This window comes from Danio rerio, chromosome 7 (assembly GCF_049306965.1).
Source record: "Danio rerio strain Tuebingen ecotype United States chromosome 7, GRCz12tu, whole genome shotgun sequence".
Lineage (NCBI taxonomy): Eukaryota > Metazoa > Chordata > Actinopteri > Cypriniformes > Danionidae > Danio > Danio rerio.
The window spans coordinates 12,093,452-12,108,307 of NC_133182.1; the positions used below are offsets into that span (position 1 = coordinate 12,093,452).

Sequence of the window (14,856 nt, forward strand, 5' to 3'; positions counted from 1 at the left end):
TTCCCTTTTTTTACAGGAATAATCTGTAAATATTAATGTAAAATTATGTGTTACTCTCTGAAAATACATACAATTTTATTTAAAAAGCAGAAAAAAAACCTAATACCAAATTACAAGCAATAACTGTACATTTAATGTTAGAATTTTTTTTTTTGGAACATATCTGGAAAACAATAGATATTTCTTTAACTATTAACTAGGTCAATTAGGCGAGTTAGAGTAATTAAGAAAACCTTTGTATAATGATAGTTTGTTCTGTAGACAGTAAAAAAAAAATGATTGCTTAAGGGGGCTAATAATAACATAGACTCATTCTGAAAACATACCCCTATATACATTTCTGGAAAAAAATCATCAATTATGTAGCCAGAAGTACATATAGCTGCATTTCATCATTAAAATGAATGCTATGGGGTGGTATGACGCAGTTCCTTACCAGCTGATCACTTGTGGACAGCTTTTCCGCTGTTACCAGTTTGTCCAGTGGCTCACAACATCGAAGGATTCCACAAAGTGGAAATGACTGTGACGATGATGTTCGAGTCTTCCAAAGAACGGTTATAGCCAAAAAAATAACAAACAAGTGAATAACAGGGTGACAATGTGGTAAAATATAAAAATGTGGTAAAAATCAGGCTGCCTAGAGGGCTCTTTTCTAATTGCTTTTCAAAACACTTGTTACATTTCTATCCACTTATTTTTATCCGTATTTCGAATACGCACATAAAAATCGGTTGATGGAAACGCCAAGATTCATTCATTTTCTTTTCGGCTTAGTCTCTTTATTAATCTGGGGCCGCCACAGAGGAATGAACTGCCAATTTAGCCAGCATATGTTTTAGGCAGCAAATGCCCTTCCAGCTGCAACTCAGTATTGAGAAACGCCCATACACACTTATTCACAGACATACACTACAGACAATTTAGCTTACCCATTTCACCAATAGCGCATGCTTTTGGACATGTGGGGGAAACCGGAGCAACCGGAGGAAACCCACACGGGGAGAACATGCAAACTCCATACAGAAATGTCAACTGACCCAGTCGGGGCTTGAACCAGTTACCTTCTTGCTGTTAGATGATTGTGCTTCCCACTGCGGCACCGTGCTGCAAAACACCAGGAAGCTCATACATTTTGAAAATGAGCTTCAAGAGCTCACACTTAGCTGATGATTGATTATAAAGCTTGTTTGGCATGCTGTCCCGAGAAAGAGCCCTGAGCTCATAAGATCTTCGAGCCCATGGATTCCTCCCGTTGCAAGGCGAGAGGGGAGTTTGAGCACAGGTAGGTATCGAGAACTCCCCTTCGATTCTTCAAAACGAAGATAGCAGTGGTACGTAACTCAGGGTATTTGTACTAGCTTAGGAGTCGTCTGATTGGTGCATTGGGAATTGGATAATGCAGATCCAGCCGGTAGCAATCATAAGCACATGATTCTCTCAAAATCATTTTATAAATAAACTGCACATTAAAAAAATTATGTGCATAAGTGAGTAGGATAAACTTTTTACTTGATAAGAAAAGATGTGCTTAAACTACGATGAAAACACTTTTACTGATCAATTTCCAGTCTGTGCATTAAAAAAGGTCATGTGATTTCGTTATAAGAGATCATGTGATGATGAAAATGTGTGTGAACGGACAAACCAGCCGGCTGAGCACATTGTAGACCATCTGAACTGTTGTTTTGGTCATTCTAAAACGCCTTAACCATTTCAGTATTAGTGTTATTATATTTTTCATTACCTGCAGAATCAAGAGTGTCTGTGCTCTGCATCTCACGCCTTGAAAACCACCACACATTCATGGCGTGTCGGCATAGTCTTCTGAAGCGCAAGTCATTTGTTAAATTAGTAATAGATTGACGCAGCTTCCCCTACCACAGCAAATTCAGTTCTTACTGCTGATATTTGGCGCCAGTTTATCAGGAAGTGACGATTTTGTTCTCTTTGATTGATTAGATGGAAACGCTGCTTTATTCAAACGTGTTTTATACGATATTCCAGTTTTGCACAATAAGTTATATCACATTTTTGGACGGAAACATAGCTACTGTTGGTTGGGTTTAGGGAAGGGGGTGGGTGCTGGTTAATCAGTGCTTTTTAAAACACTATTGGTTGGGTTTGGAAAGGGGGTGGGTGGGGTTATCAGTCGGTTGGTCAGTCAGTCAGTCAGTCGACAGCGGCCTCTGTTGGATTTACATGAGAGGAGCAGGCATGAATAGATGAACATAAATCAATGGCACTTGTGAGAGAAGCATACACAGCGGCCTCTGATGGATTCGCTAAAACAAAAATTGCAAAAAAAACATAGCTCCTGGGACATATTTGTCGCTCCCTAAAAATGTATATAGGGGTACGTAATCAGAATGAGCCTGGGTTGAATAATATTGACCTTAAAAAAACTGCTTTTATTCCAGCCAAAATAAAAAAATAAAACTTTCTCCAGAAGAAAAAAATATTAGAAAATAATGTGAAAGAATTCCTTCCTCTGTTAAACATCATTTGGGAAATTTTTGAAAAAGAAAAGAAAAAAAAAATCAGAGGAGGGCTAATAATTTTGACTTCAACTGTTTAGTAAGTCTATTGGGTGCACGGTCGTAATTGCACACACGCACACTTGTTAAAGTGATCCTGCCCGGGGTTGAAAGTGCGACGCGTGTCTTTCTTTCGGCCATCAGAGTCTCTGTTCAAAGGCTGAAGGGACTCCTGACACAACAAGCAGCTTTAAATGAGGCCGGGCAGGCGGCCAAAGCCATAATGGCACTGCCAGAGAAAACACACCAGTGCTGAAGGAAACGGCTGATTTTTATGACAAATCGAGTCTGCTGGTAATGTGGCTTCACAGCTCCTGGAGAGATGCAGTGATCTCATGAGCCGCGGCCCATTAAAACAGCATCGCACACGCAGGACTGAAGTCATCCGGTCCACAGAGTCACGAGTTCAGATGAGCACTGTTCACTCTGTGCTGTATGTGGAGGAACACACAAACAACATATACACTATATACACTCATGTGCCTAACAAAATAATACCAGTGTCTTACAAAATAACAAGAATAATTCTAACTTTAACTGTATATATATATATATATATATATATATATATATATATATATATATATATATATATACATACATATATAGTATATATATACTACAAGAGGGCTAATAATTTTGACCTTGTGTGTATGTATATATATATATATATATATATATATATATATATATATATATATATATATATATATATATATATAWAWATATATATATATATATATACATACACACAAGGTCAAAATTATTAGCCCTTTTGTAGTTTTGTTGTTGTTGTTGTTGTAGTTTGTTATATGTTTGACAGCAAGAAACTTTTCACAGTATTTTCTATAATATTTTTTCTTCTGGAGAAGGTCTTATTTGTTTTGTGTCGACTAGAATAAACCCTTTTAAAGTCAATATTATCAGCCCTTTAAGCATTTTTTTTTTCCTACAGAACAAACCATCGTTATGCAATAACTTGCCTAATTACCCTAACTTTCCATAATAACCTAGTCAACCTAGTTAAGCCTTTAAATGTCACTTTAAGCTGAATACTAGTGTCTAGGGATGCTTCGATCAGGATTTTTGCAGCCGATGTCGAGTTTTGATTTCTTGCCATGGTGATCATAATCCTGGACCTGTCTTTCAGCTACATTGAGATACCAAAAGAATGAAAATGGCTCCATCGGTTTACTTTATTTATGGTCCTAGTTTGGTTTATTTTCTTCTTACTCTCATAATCTTTTATCAGAATGTAATAAACCACACAAGTGCTTCAGCTCGGCAACACCAGGCTCTTTCTAGTACAAAACGCCCACTTCTCACCATTCATTCAATTCCTGATGGAAGAAATCAAGTCCTGACCTACATTTTCTCTTCTTGAATATCCTGTTTCACTCTGAAATACAGTAGACTACAAAAAATAACGACAGCATCTCAAAGATTTTTTTTAAAGAGAATGTAACTAGGGTTCAAAACTCTATATATACATACATACACTCACTGGCCACTTTATTAGGTACACCTTACTAGTTCCGGGTTGGACCCCCTTTTGCCTTCACATCGTCCTTAATCCTTCGTGGCATAGATTCAACAAGGTACTGGAAATATTCCTCAGAGATTTTGCTCCATATTGACATGATATTATCATGTGCAGTTGCTGCAGATTTGTCGGCTGCACATCCATGATGCAAATCTCCCGTTCCACCACATCCCAAAGTTTCTCTATTGGATTGAGATCTGGTGACTGTGGAGGCCATTTGAGTACAGTGAACTCATTGTCATGTTAAAGAAACCAGTCTGAGATGATTCTCGCTTTATGACATGGCGCGTTATCCTGCTGGAAGTAGCCATCAGAAGATGGAAACAATAATCACTATTTAACATTTCTCTATTAATAAAGGTGACTTATACAGTTTTGATTCATTAAGTTAAATTGTTCTCTGATATATACATAGTAGGCATATGTTTTAGGCTAAAAAAAAAATCTCCAGAAATGGTTTTATTCGCTCATTTACTACTCTAAAATATCCCTAAAATCAGAAGGTCCTTATTGACCATATTTGGATCAGTGGTGAATAATAATGAGCTCAGCTCTGACTCAGATATCAGTTCTCTCTCCCTCTTTCCCATGTGCACGCATGCACACACGCACTGGTTTTCTTGTTATATGGGGACTCTCCAAAGACATAATAATGTTTATACTGTACAGAGTGTATATTATATACTATACAAACTCATACCTGTCAACCCTCCCTTTTTTTCCTGGGATTCTCCCATATTTTACAGTTCTATCCCGCTATCATGCCGTAAAGGTATTTTCCCGTATTTCTCCCATATTCTTAGTCTGTCTTTGAAGGGTGGCAATGAACATTAAAGAGCCAATCCTCCCTATATGCAACCCATACCGCCGAACCACAAGGGTTTTGCTCTTGCTCTTAAATGTGAGTCTGTTCAGTGGTTTCGTTATATTTATGCATGAAAACATTTTGAAATAAACATAAAAATGCCGGGATTCCCTTTCCTTTTCATTACAGGTCACCCCTCCTATGCAATCCTCGAAAACAGTCATATAGCGGTGAGTGACTGTCAGGCACGCTCCATAGTGATAAACAGACGTTGTTTCCCAAACGGATTCTGCATACGTGATTTGAAGTGAAGCGAAAATCTGGGTTTGGGATGCGTGTTTGACAGACATATACTTATAATTAATAATAATAACATCTAAAGATGTCGATCTTGGTTTTTTTTTTTTTTTTTCAAACACAACTAATTTTGTCCTAAATGAGCATAAAAAGTTAAGAAAGCAATGGAATACTTGCATTATAATGTTAGATGTGTGCATTTTTAAAGTGACACCTCTGTTATTTAATTTAATCAAACGAAAAGTCCAAATAACTGAGAGACTCATTCACTGCTCTTTAATCAGAATATATAAGTTATACAGTGAAGAAAAGATTAATGAGATTTGATAACTTGATTCTATTTCTTTATAATCACTATTAATTTTGATATGCTGAACCGTTTGCCAAATTGTTTGCTGCTAATGTATACCATTTATTTTTTTTTTGTTTTGTAAATAATAATAATAAAACATACTAACCCTCACCTATAATGTACATTCTACCTTTCAAACAAACCTGAAAAACAACCAGAAAAAAATAAATCATATTGTTTTTACTTCATATTTGATCAAATTAAAACACTTTTAAAAGACAATGCATGCAATTTTTCAGCTCTAGACTGGAAACATTTGACAGTATTTAACCGTCAAGACACTCATGGATAAAGTCCAGCAGTGAGTCTGGCACACTTCAGCTGGCATTATTTAGCCTCTGACTTCCAAGGCACCTACAGCATATTATGTGGGCCTTCCTGCCAACGGGGGCACCAGCCTGGCACAAAACCCACGGGGAAACACCAGCCTTCAACACAAGCCCGTTAACATCCTCAGCAGCCTCACAGCGGGACCTCTCCAAACACTCTTTTAGGAGAGGAGAGAAAATAAAAGAGGAGGGGATCGCATGCAGGAGCTCTGGGAAACGCATTAGCCCGCCGATTGTCTCTGTTTCTAATGAATCACCAGAGGAGAGAGAGACTAGAACAATCCATATGGAAGTGATGGAAACACAAGCCTGGTTTCTCTGAGGTGAGGGTCACGACGGCGCTCCCTCAGCCCTTCAGGAGTATACTAAAGAAAAAGAGGGAAAACTGGTTTTGTTATATGTGAGTCACGTTTAGGAATGTTTTGTTTTGTGCATTTTAAGGGAATAGTTCACTCGCAGGTTTCTGAAAGTTGGTATACTTTTTAAGCTCAAAATAATGATTTTAAGCATCTTAAGCTAGTGCAAGATGACCTTTTGTGCTTAAGTTAATCAAAGAACAAAAGAAAGAAATGGCTGGGAAATCAATCACTTTAATCAATTGCAGAATTTAGTTTTTGTTAATTTTCTGTATTTTTACAACTTACTATAGTGGAAAGTTTATTACAATACGTTTATGAGACGACTCTTTCAGTTTGACTTAAATTATATGGTGTTGGTTTTATTATAGGACAGCACGGTGGCTCAGTATTTAGCACTGTCACCTCACCAAGGTTATAATAGTTACAGATTTTTTATTTAGTTTTAACTTTGTTTTCAAATTCAGTTAGAGGTAGATTTACTATTTTTTTTTAGTTTCTATATTTTGAAATTGCTTACTTTTAGTTTAGTTTGTGGATAAGTGCTTACTGGAGATGCAAATCATTTCAAATGATTCAGTTCGATTTGTTGTACTAGTTCAACTAATTCACTTAGAAGATCCGGTTAAAAAGAACAATCTGTTCACGATCCCTAATACAGAAATGAAACCCATTATTGGGCACAAATGTGTTAAATGAACACTTTTAGGTCTCTGCTCGGGTTGTATCCAATGTTATCACTGTGCTGCTGTCATGTCCACTCATTGTTTTTGTCGCGGGAGCAACAGCTAGGATGACTGGGGGAGATCCGGCTTAATCTGGCCAATGGCATCAGGATTACAGTCTCTGAGGTGTCGGCAGCGCAAAGTAAATAGATTTACTTCTAAAAGGCATTCATTAGGTTTATGTATTAAATACATTTACAAAGACGAAAACAAAGGACGTTTTTGTTATAATTTTAGTTTCAGTTAGTTTTTTATGTACACAAGACAGTTTCAGTCAGTTGTAGATTATTAATAAACTTACGTTTTTCATTTTTATTTCAGTTAACAAAAATGATAAAAAAAAATTTTAGTTTTAGTTACCCATAATAACCTTGTGCCTTACAGTACAAAGGTTGCTGGTTCGAGTCCTGGCTGGGTTTGTTGGCATTTCTGCAGTGTGTTTGGCGTGTCCCCGTGTTGGTGTGAGTTTCCTCTGTGTGCTCCGGTTTCACACACAGTCCAAACACATGCGCTATAGGTGAATTGGATAAACTAAATAGGCCGTAGTGTATGAGTGTGTGTGGATGTGAGAATGTATGGGTGTTTCCCAGTACTGGTTTGCAGCTCATTCGTTGCAGGCATTCACTACATAAAACATGTCCCGTAATAATTAGGCTGAGGTGACCCCTGATAAATAAGGAACAAAGTCGAATAAAATTTAATAAACAATCAATCCAATGAAATTAGTAAACAAAAATATTAAGTTAACTTGAACAACATGGGGGATTGCTGGAACCCAGCATTTTCTTTACAGTGCAGGGGTGCGTTTCCGAAAAACATTGTTAGCCAACAAAGGTCGCAAGTTCCCTCGTTACAAACACAGTTAGTTGATTTGGTATTTCCCAAATCTATTGTTGCAATGAACATTGTAGCTGTAGTCAAAAACATAGTTCCTGGTTGTGTTCTATTTCTAGTTATCCCCCTATGACCTATTCAGTTAGAATATTCTGACATTTAAACTTGGAATGATAAAACAAGCATTAAGGTCATCTCTCTTAGGTGTAATTTGCTTTCAAAGTATTTTTCCAGTTCAGTTTTATCGATCGTCGTGTTTACAGTTGCGTTGCCTTCGCCGTGCACTTTGAAAACATTGATGTCATTTTGATCACAGCCGCGGCTCATGACTAAAGCTGTAGGTGATCGATTATTTAAAAGCAGAATTTACATTACTTCTCCAAAGCTTGTGAAAACAAAAACACAGCATACGTTAATGCTTTTAATTCATAGTAGGCTTTTTATGAAGTATCTGTACTGTATATGACATGAGCCTGCTGGTTAGAACGTTTCTGCAGTGGTTTACAAGTGTCAAATTGTAAAAGTAGACTTTTCAAAAAAAACAAAACAAAACAAAACAATATCCTACTTAATAATAATAATAACCATCATCATCATCATCATCATCATCATTATTATTATTAAAGTAAGCTTTTTTTCATTTCCTAATAAATAATAAATTTCATTCCTTTATAAATTTCCTCATTATTTATTTATTTACATGATTTGTATATGAGATTAGAATACATGTTCGCTTTTGTAAGTGCTTTCATGTTTTAGAATAGAATATGTAATGTTCTTAATAATATTTGTAAAAGAAACACAGGCACATTGACATATACTTCAATTAATATGGAAAGCGAGTGCATGTTTTTACCAAAACTAATATTGGATATAACAATATAATGAACAATGAACAATATATTTGCACAAAAAAATTATGGGGTTCTGCTCTACAAAGGTTGTTACCAGCCCGTTTAGAGCATCATTATGGGCAGGGCAGGAGTGGGACTCCTTTTCAGCCCTGGAGTTTCAAGCCTCAGAACGGCCCACCTCAGTTCCCGACTGACTATATTAAAATAAGGTCATTTCCAAATCAGTCTGTAATGACACTATCACGTCTTTTTTTTGAGAAAACAGCTGCTTTAGAACTTCAAATATTCAACAACCCTAACAGTATTATATGTCTTAATAATAAAAATGAAAAAAATAAATAACTCAGACGAGGTTCGAACCCGGGTCTGCGGCATCAAAAACTAACATGCTATCCACTGAACCACAACGACTGTTTAGTAAGAAGTGACTCAGCGATAAAATAGATAAAAAGAGTGGAGCTGCGGTAAAATAATGAATAAAAAGGCTGTGGTCGGGTAAATAAATAAATAAATTTAAAAAGTGTGACTGCTGGGAGCAACAGATTCTAGAGCTAGGGATACCGGCCCTCGCGGCCAAAAAACGGACCAGCCCACCGGGAATTCTCCCGGTCCTCCCGATTAGCCAATCCGGGCCTGATTATGAGCGTTTTACTTTATAACTAACATGGTTCAAGCGAAGGATCTGCGACAGAGAAACTGCAGGTTTTGGGAAACACTCGTCACTACATCGTTCTTTTCCCAAACGATGCATCGCAGTTCATCCATGATTTACGTCATTGTTTGGAAAACGCACCCCTGGTTGTTTCTGCTGGTAATCTGACAACCCAACAAATACGTTACATTTTTACATTTAGTTTTTTTCCATCCAGCCATTGTGTTTTCCCATATTTTACCCAAATATGGATTTTTAGAGTGTAATGTATCACCTGAAAGAGTCTAGAACAATCCATATGCAACAGTGATGGAAACACAAGCCCAGCTCTCTAAGTTGAGGGGTTACGACTGCACTCCCTCAGTGCTAAAGAAAAGTAAACTAAAGAAAAAGAGGGAAAAAAAATCTTTTGTGAACCGAAGAGAAAAGCAGCATCTGCTGTAACGGTGAGTCGAGAGCCAAGTCAGCGTGACCGCAGACGCTCCAGACCCCCTTCTCTCTTCATCCTCACACAAGCCTTGAAAACAAAGGCAATTAATTTCAGCTCCGAGACAAAGGACAAGCAGAGATCACGGGCTCAAATCAACACTGCAAATCTGCGAGGAGCAATGCACATAATGATTTGTTTAAGCCTCTTTGTTAGCGTTAATAAGAAGAACATCATGTCTGGGGGAAGCAGAAAAAGCTGAAGTCAGCAATAAACCCTCCTTTACAATAGAAAAGATTTGATTAAGAAGGTCTGTTCTGGCATTAATGACCTGTCTTATTTTTTCTGGAACACAATAGGAGTAAAATGTTCACTTAAAGCACTGTATTATATAAACAGTAGTACAAATACACTTCACTGAACATGTACACATGGACATCACCTATATGTTGTATAACTGCAGGTTAAAGGTGCTGGAAAGGTTTGACTTTTCTAAAGCATAAAAAATACCGTAATATGTTTGCAGATATTTAAGAAACATGCTAGGGGAACATTGTTGTTTATCTAAAAACTATGCTGAAGTCAGATATTCTGTTTTGAAAATGTCTGTTATGTGCCGGAACCACTAGAAGCAGATTCAGAGTTTCACATCAGGTGGTTATTAATTAGCATATAATATAAATATTATCAACGTAAACATTAGGTGAGCAGGTTACACTGTAACCCTTGTATCTCAACAACACGCTATGTGATGAGATATGCAGTGATAAGCAATTGGGCTGTTTGCCCTAGACAAAACAGGACAGAAATTTAAATACAGCCATTCAGAATCACAGAATAGTGCACTCACTGCACTCCAACGAAATGCTAAGCTTTACAATCTAAATAATACATATTAAACCACTTTAACATTATTAAATGTACATGCTGAATCAATGATATGTGTGAGTTTTCACTAAATAACACTTATAAAGTGTAATTTCAAACAGCTTATTTTATTTTCAAGATCTGAGGTGAACTATCTGTTGCTGCTTTCAGTAGTATGGCAATAAATGTCATGTAAAATAACATGCTTAATTACTCTTACCTAACCTAATTAACCTAGTTAAGCCTTTAAATGTCACTTTAGGCTGTAAAGAAGTGTCTTGAAAAATATCTAATCAAATATTATTTGCTGTCATCACGGCAAAGATAAAATAAATTAGTTATTAGAAATGAGTTATTAAACTATTATGTTTAGAAAAGTGTTGAAAAAATCTCTCTGTTAGTCAGAAATTGGAAGAAAAAATAACGGGAGCTAATAATTCTTACTTCAACTGTATATATATATATATATATATATATATATATATATATATATATATATATATATATATATATATATATATATATATATATATATATATATATTTTTTTTTTTATATATATATATATATTTATATATATATATGTGTATATACACATATATATACACACACACACATAAATATAACATAATTATGATTAAAGTTTTAATTCTTTGCATGAGCAGCCATTTAAAGTGATTAAATCCCTCAATCTTCCTTGCATTTCTGTTTAGTTACTGTATTCTACAGTATAAGAATACTGATTACATCATCAGGGCTTGCTTCGATCCTGGTTCGATCATTGGTTGACAACACTGCTCATTTGCATGCTTTTAAACTCAGCCACTGCTGGCTGTGCAACAAAGCAGAGCAGTCAAATCACCTGCTATTTTTCTGCAATACTTGACAGATGTGATTTTGAAATACTGCACATTTTCCCCAAGCGCCCCAGAGGTTTTACCCCTTCTTTTGTTCTGTGACAACGATTTCCACTAATGCTCATTCAGGAAACAAACAACCTGCTTTGTTGTATATTTCCAGAGGTCCTCTTCCTTTATTTTATGTTATGTTATTCAATGAAATATTATCAACGTAAACTTTAGGTGAGCAGGTTACATGTAACCCTTGTGTCTCAACAACACGCTATGTGATGAGATACGCAGTGATAAGCAATTGGGCTGTTTGCGCTAGACAAGAAATTTAGATACAGCCATTCAGAATCACAGAATAGTGCACTCGCTGCACTCCAACGAAATGCTAAGCTTTACAATCTAAATAATACACATTAAACCTCTTTAACATGATTAAATGTACATGCTGAATCACTGATATGTGTGAGTTTTCACTAAATAACACTTATGAAGTGTAATTTCAAACAGCTTATTTTATTTTCAAGATCTGAGGTGAACTATCTGCTGCTGCTTTCAGTAGTATGGCAATAAATGTCATGTAAAATAACATGCTTAATTACTCTTACCTAACCTAATTAACCTAGTTAAGCCTTTAAATGTCACTTTAGGCTGTAAAGAAGTGTCTTGAAAAATATCTCATCAAATATTATTTGCTGTCATCACGGCAAAGATAAAATAAATTAGTTATTAGAAATGAGTTATTAAACTATTATGTTTAGAAATGTGTTGAAAAAATCTCTCTGTTAGTCAGAAATTGGAAGAAAAAATAACGAGAGCGGATAATTCTTACTTCAACTGTATATATATATATATATATATATATATATATATATATATATATGTGTGTGTGTGTGTGTGTGTGTGTGTGTGTATATACACATATATATACACACATACACATAAACATAATTATGATTAAAGTTTTAATTCTTTGCATGAACAGCCATTTAAAGTGATTAAATCCCTCAATCTTCCTTGCATTTCTGTTTAGTTACTGTATTCTACAGTATAAGAATACTGATTACATCATCAGTGCTTGCTTCGATCCTGGTTCGATCATTGGTTGACATTTGCTCTGCTCATTTGCATGCTTTTAAACTCTGCTCTGCTTTGTTGCACAGCCAGCAGTGGCTGTCAAATCACCTGCTATTTTTCTGCAATACTTGACAGATGTGATTTTGAAATACTGCGCATTTTCCCCAAGCGCCCCAGAGGTTTTACCCCTTCTTTTGTTCTGTGACAACGATTTCCACTAATGCTCATTCAGGAAACAAACAACCTGCTTTGTTGTATATTTCCAGAGGTCCTCTTTCTTTATTTTATGTTATGTTATTCAATAAAAGCAAACACACAGACGCCATAAAACGCACCTCATGGCACGGTAGAAACGTTAGACAGGCCAGAGGGAGATGCGGCATGAATTATGGATAAGACTACAGAGTGGTGTCTGATGCAAAGGCTCATGGGTAATATGATTGAGTTGCAGGCCTCTTGTAAGAAGAGCCAGGTGTGCTTTAAGTTGTGTGTCTGTGTGTGTGTCAAGCTGCGATCTCAATATCATCTCATAAAAGCCAGTAACTGTTAAAGTAATCGACTTACATTATGTTGGAACTGAGTGAAAACACATTCAGAGTAGAAGTCACATGTTAAAGGGAAAACTGTCAATTCTGCTAGTGTTGTTCACCAGCATGTAGTTGCAAACTTGTTTGGCTTTCTCTCTTTTGTGTAATGTTTTGCAGAATTGTCATGCTTTATTAATAATAATATGTGCTATAAATGTGTCATCTGAAATTGCATGACTGCTGAAATATTATAAGATCATATCGACTGGCACATCAGGCTGGAAGGGCATCTGCTGCATAAAACATGTGCTGGATAAGTAGGCGGTTCATTCCGCTGTGGCAAATAAGGGGTTGTCAAAGGTTGCCACAGTAGAATGAACCACCTAGTAAGTTTGTAACTAAATATACGCAGCTCAAAATAAAGGGAACATTAAAATAACACATCCTAGTGTGACGCTTTGCAGCGGATAGCCAGTAAAAAAAGAGCTTCAAGACGAAAATATCATTTCAGACTCAAACCTTTGTAGTCAGCCTCCTTCAGCATCACTAAAATTACAGTTCAAGACACAAAATAAAAGTAAACAATATTTAAAAGTAGAGTATTTTGAGGGGAGAGCAGCGCACACACTCCTTTCTCCCTCTCCTCATGCACGCTGATGTGTTGGGGTGCAGCTCTTAAAGGGAAACACACATACATAATGTGATACATACACATTGTAGTGGATGTTACACTAGATCTAAGTGAATGACATATTCTTAATAAATACTTTACATAGTTAAATGTGCTGACACCAAAGTCACTGATTAATGCAAATTAAATTTATTAACCCATGGATGTCTGGATTTGGAGTCACACTCAAATTGTGGAAAAACACACTACAGGCTGATCCTGCTTTGCTGTAATGTCCTCAAAACAGTCAAAATGAGGCTCAGTCGTGTGTTAAAGGGACTATGCCAAAGGAAATTCGACCAATCAAAATCAATTTGAAAGATTTCTGGATTTTTTCCTGCTGGAAACCCAACTGTTGCGCTCTAAAGTGGATCATGTTGGATTGAAAGTCAATGGTTCACTATTAGGCCAAATTTCTATCATCATAACAATAGGGAAAATTGGAAAACATTTTTAAAATGATTGTTTTTTTTTCAGTGAGTGTTAAGAAATCAGGTAAACCTTGAACTTTCCTCAACCTCTGCCTATCCCAAGGACCCTTTGTTTATTTGTGTGTTCGGGACACTTGCTCAGGTCATCAATCAAGATAACAGCCAATGATCAGTCACTGCTCTTCAGCTGCTCGTGTGTGTCTTCTCAGATTACACACTTACTTGAGTCAGGAATAATTATGCTGTGTGTTTTCTCCATCAAGTCTCCACATCTTATTTGTTCCTCTGTAATTCTGTCCGGTGAGCAGATAAAGATATTCACTTCAGCATCCTTCCGCTTTTCCGGCACGGTTTCAGTCTGTTTAAAAACAGACTCATCAAATCTGACCTGCCCACAAAAGAGAACACACACACACTTGAATACATATATATATATATATATATATATATATATATATATATATATATATATATATATATATATATATATATAATTTATATAGGAAGGCAGGTATTCAGGAACAGGGCTGAGCACCCCTGTGTTAGGAGGAACCCAGGGCCAACTGAACCAGCATATGGTCTCACAAGAGCTCTGAGGATCTGGTTTGGTGCCAGTGTTGCCAGATTGGAAATGTCAAAGTATCGTACCAGAACCTCAAAATGATCGTATTTGGAGGAAAATTATCGTACACGAGTCAAACTGAGAGTATACAGCTATTATCTAGA

The 14,856-nt window shown here is 36.3% G+C and overlaps 1 protein-coding gene and 1 long non-coding RNA gene across 2 annotated transcripts in view; one reads left to right on the forward strand and one right to left on the reverse strand.

Annotated features, from left to right (window-relative positions):
- cemip (cell migration inducing hyaluronidase 1) overlaps positions 1–8,947 on the forward strand; it is a 1,140,081-nt gene extending 1,131,134 nt beyond the window's left edge. Inside the window, exon 17 of the transcript XR_012383148.1 lies at positions 8,756–8,947. The gene's annotated coding sequence lies outside the window, so the exon portion shown is untranslated. The remainder of the gene's footprint in view (positions 1–8,755) is intronic.
- LOC141375311 (uncharacterized) overlaps positions 1–14,518 on the reverse strand; it is a 51,312-nt gene extending 36,794 nt beyond the window's left edge. The window contains exon 1 of the long non-coding RNA XR_012383159.1: positions 14,353–14,518. This is a non-coding gene — a long non-coding RNA (uncharacterized lncRNA). The remainder of the gene's footprint in view (positions 1–14,352) is intronic.
- Between the last annotated feature and the right edge of the window lie 338 nt (positions 14,519–14,856).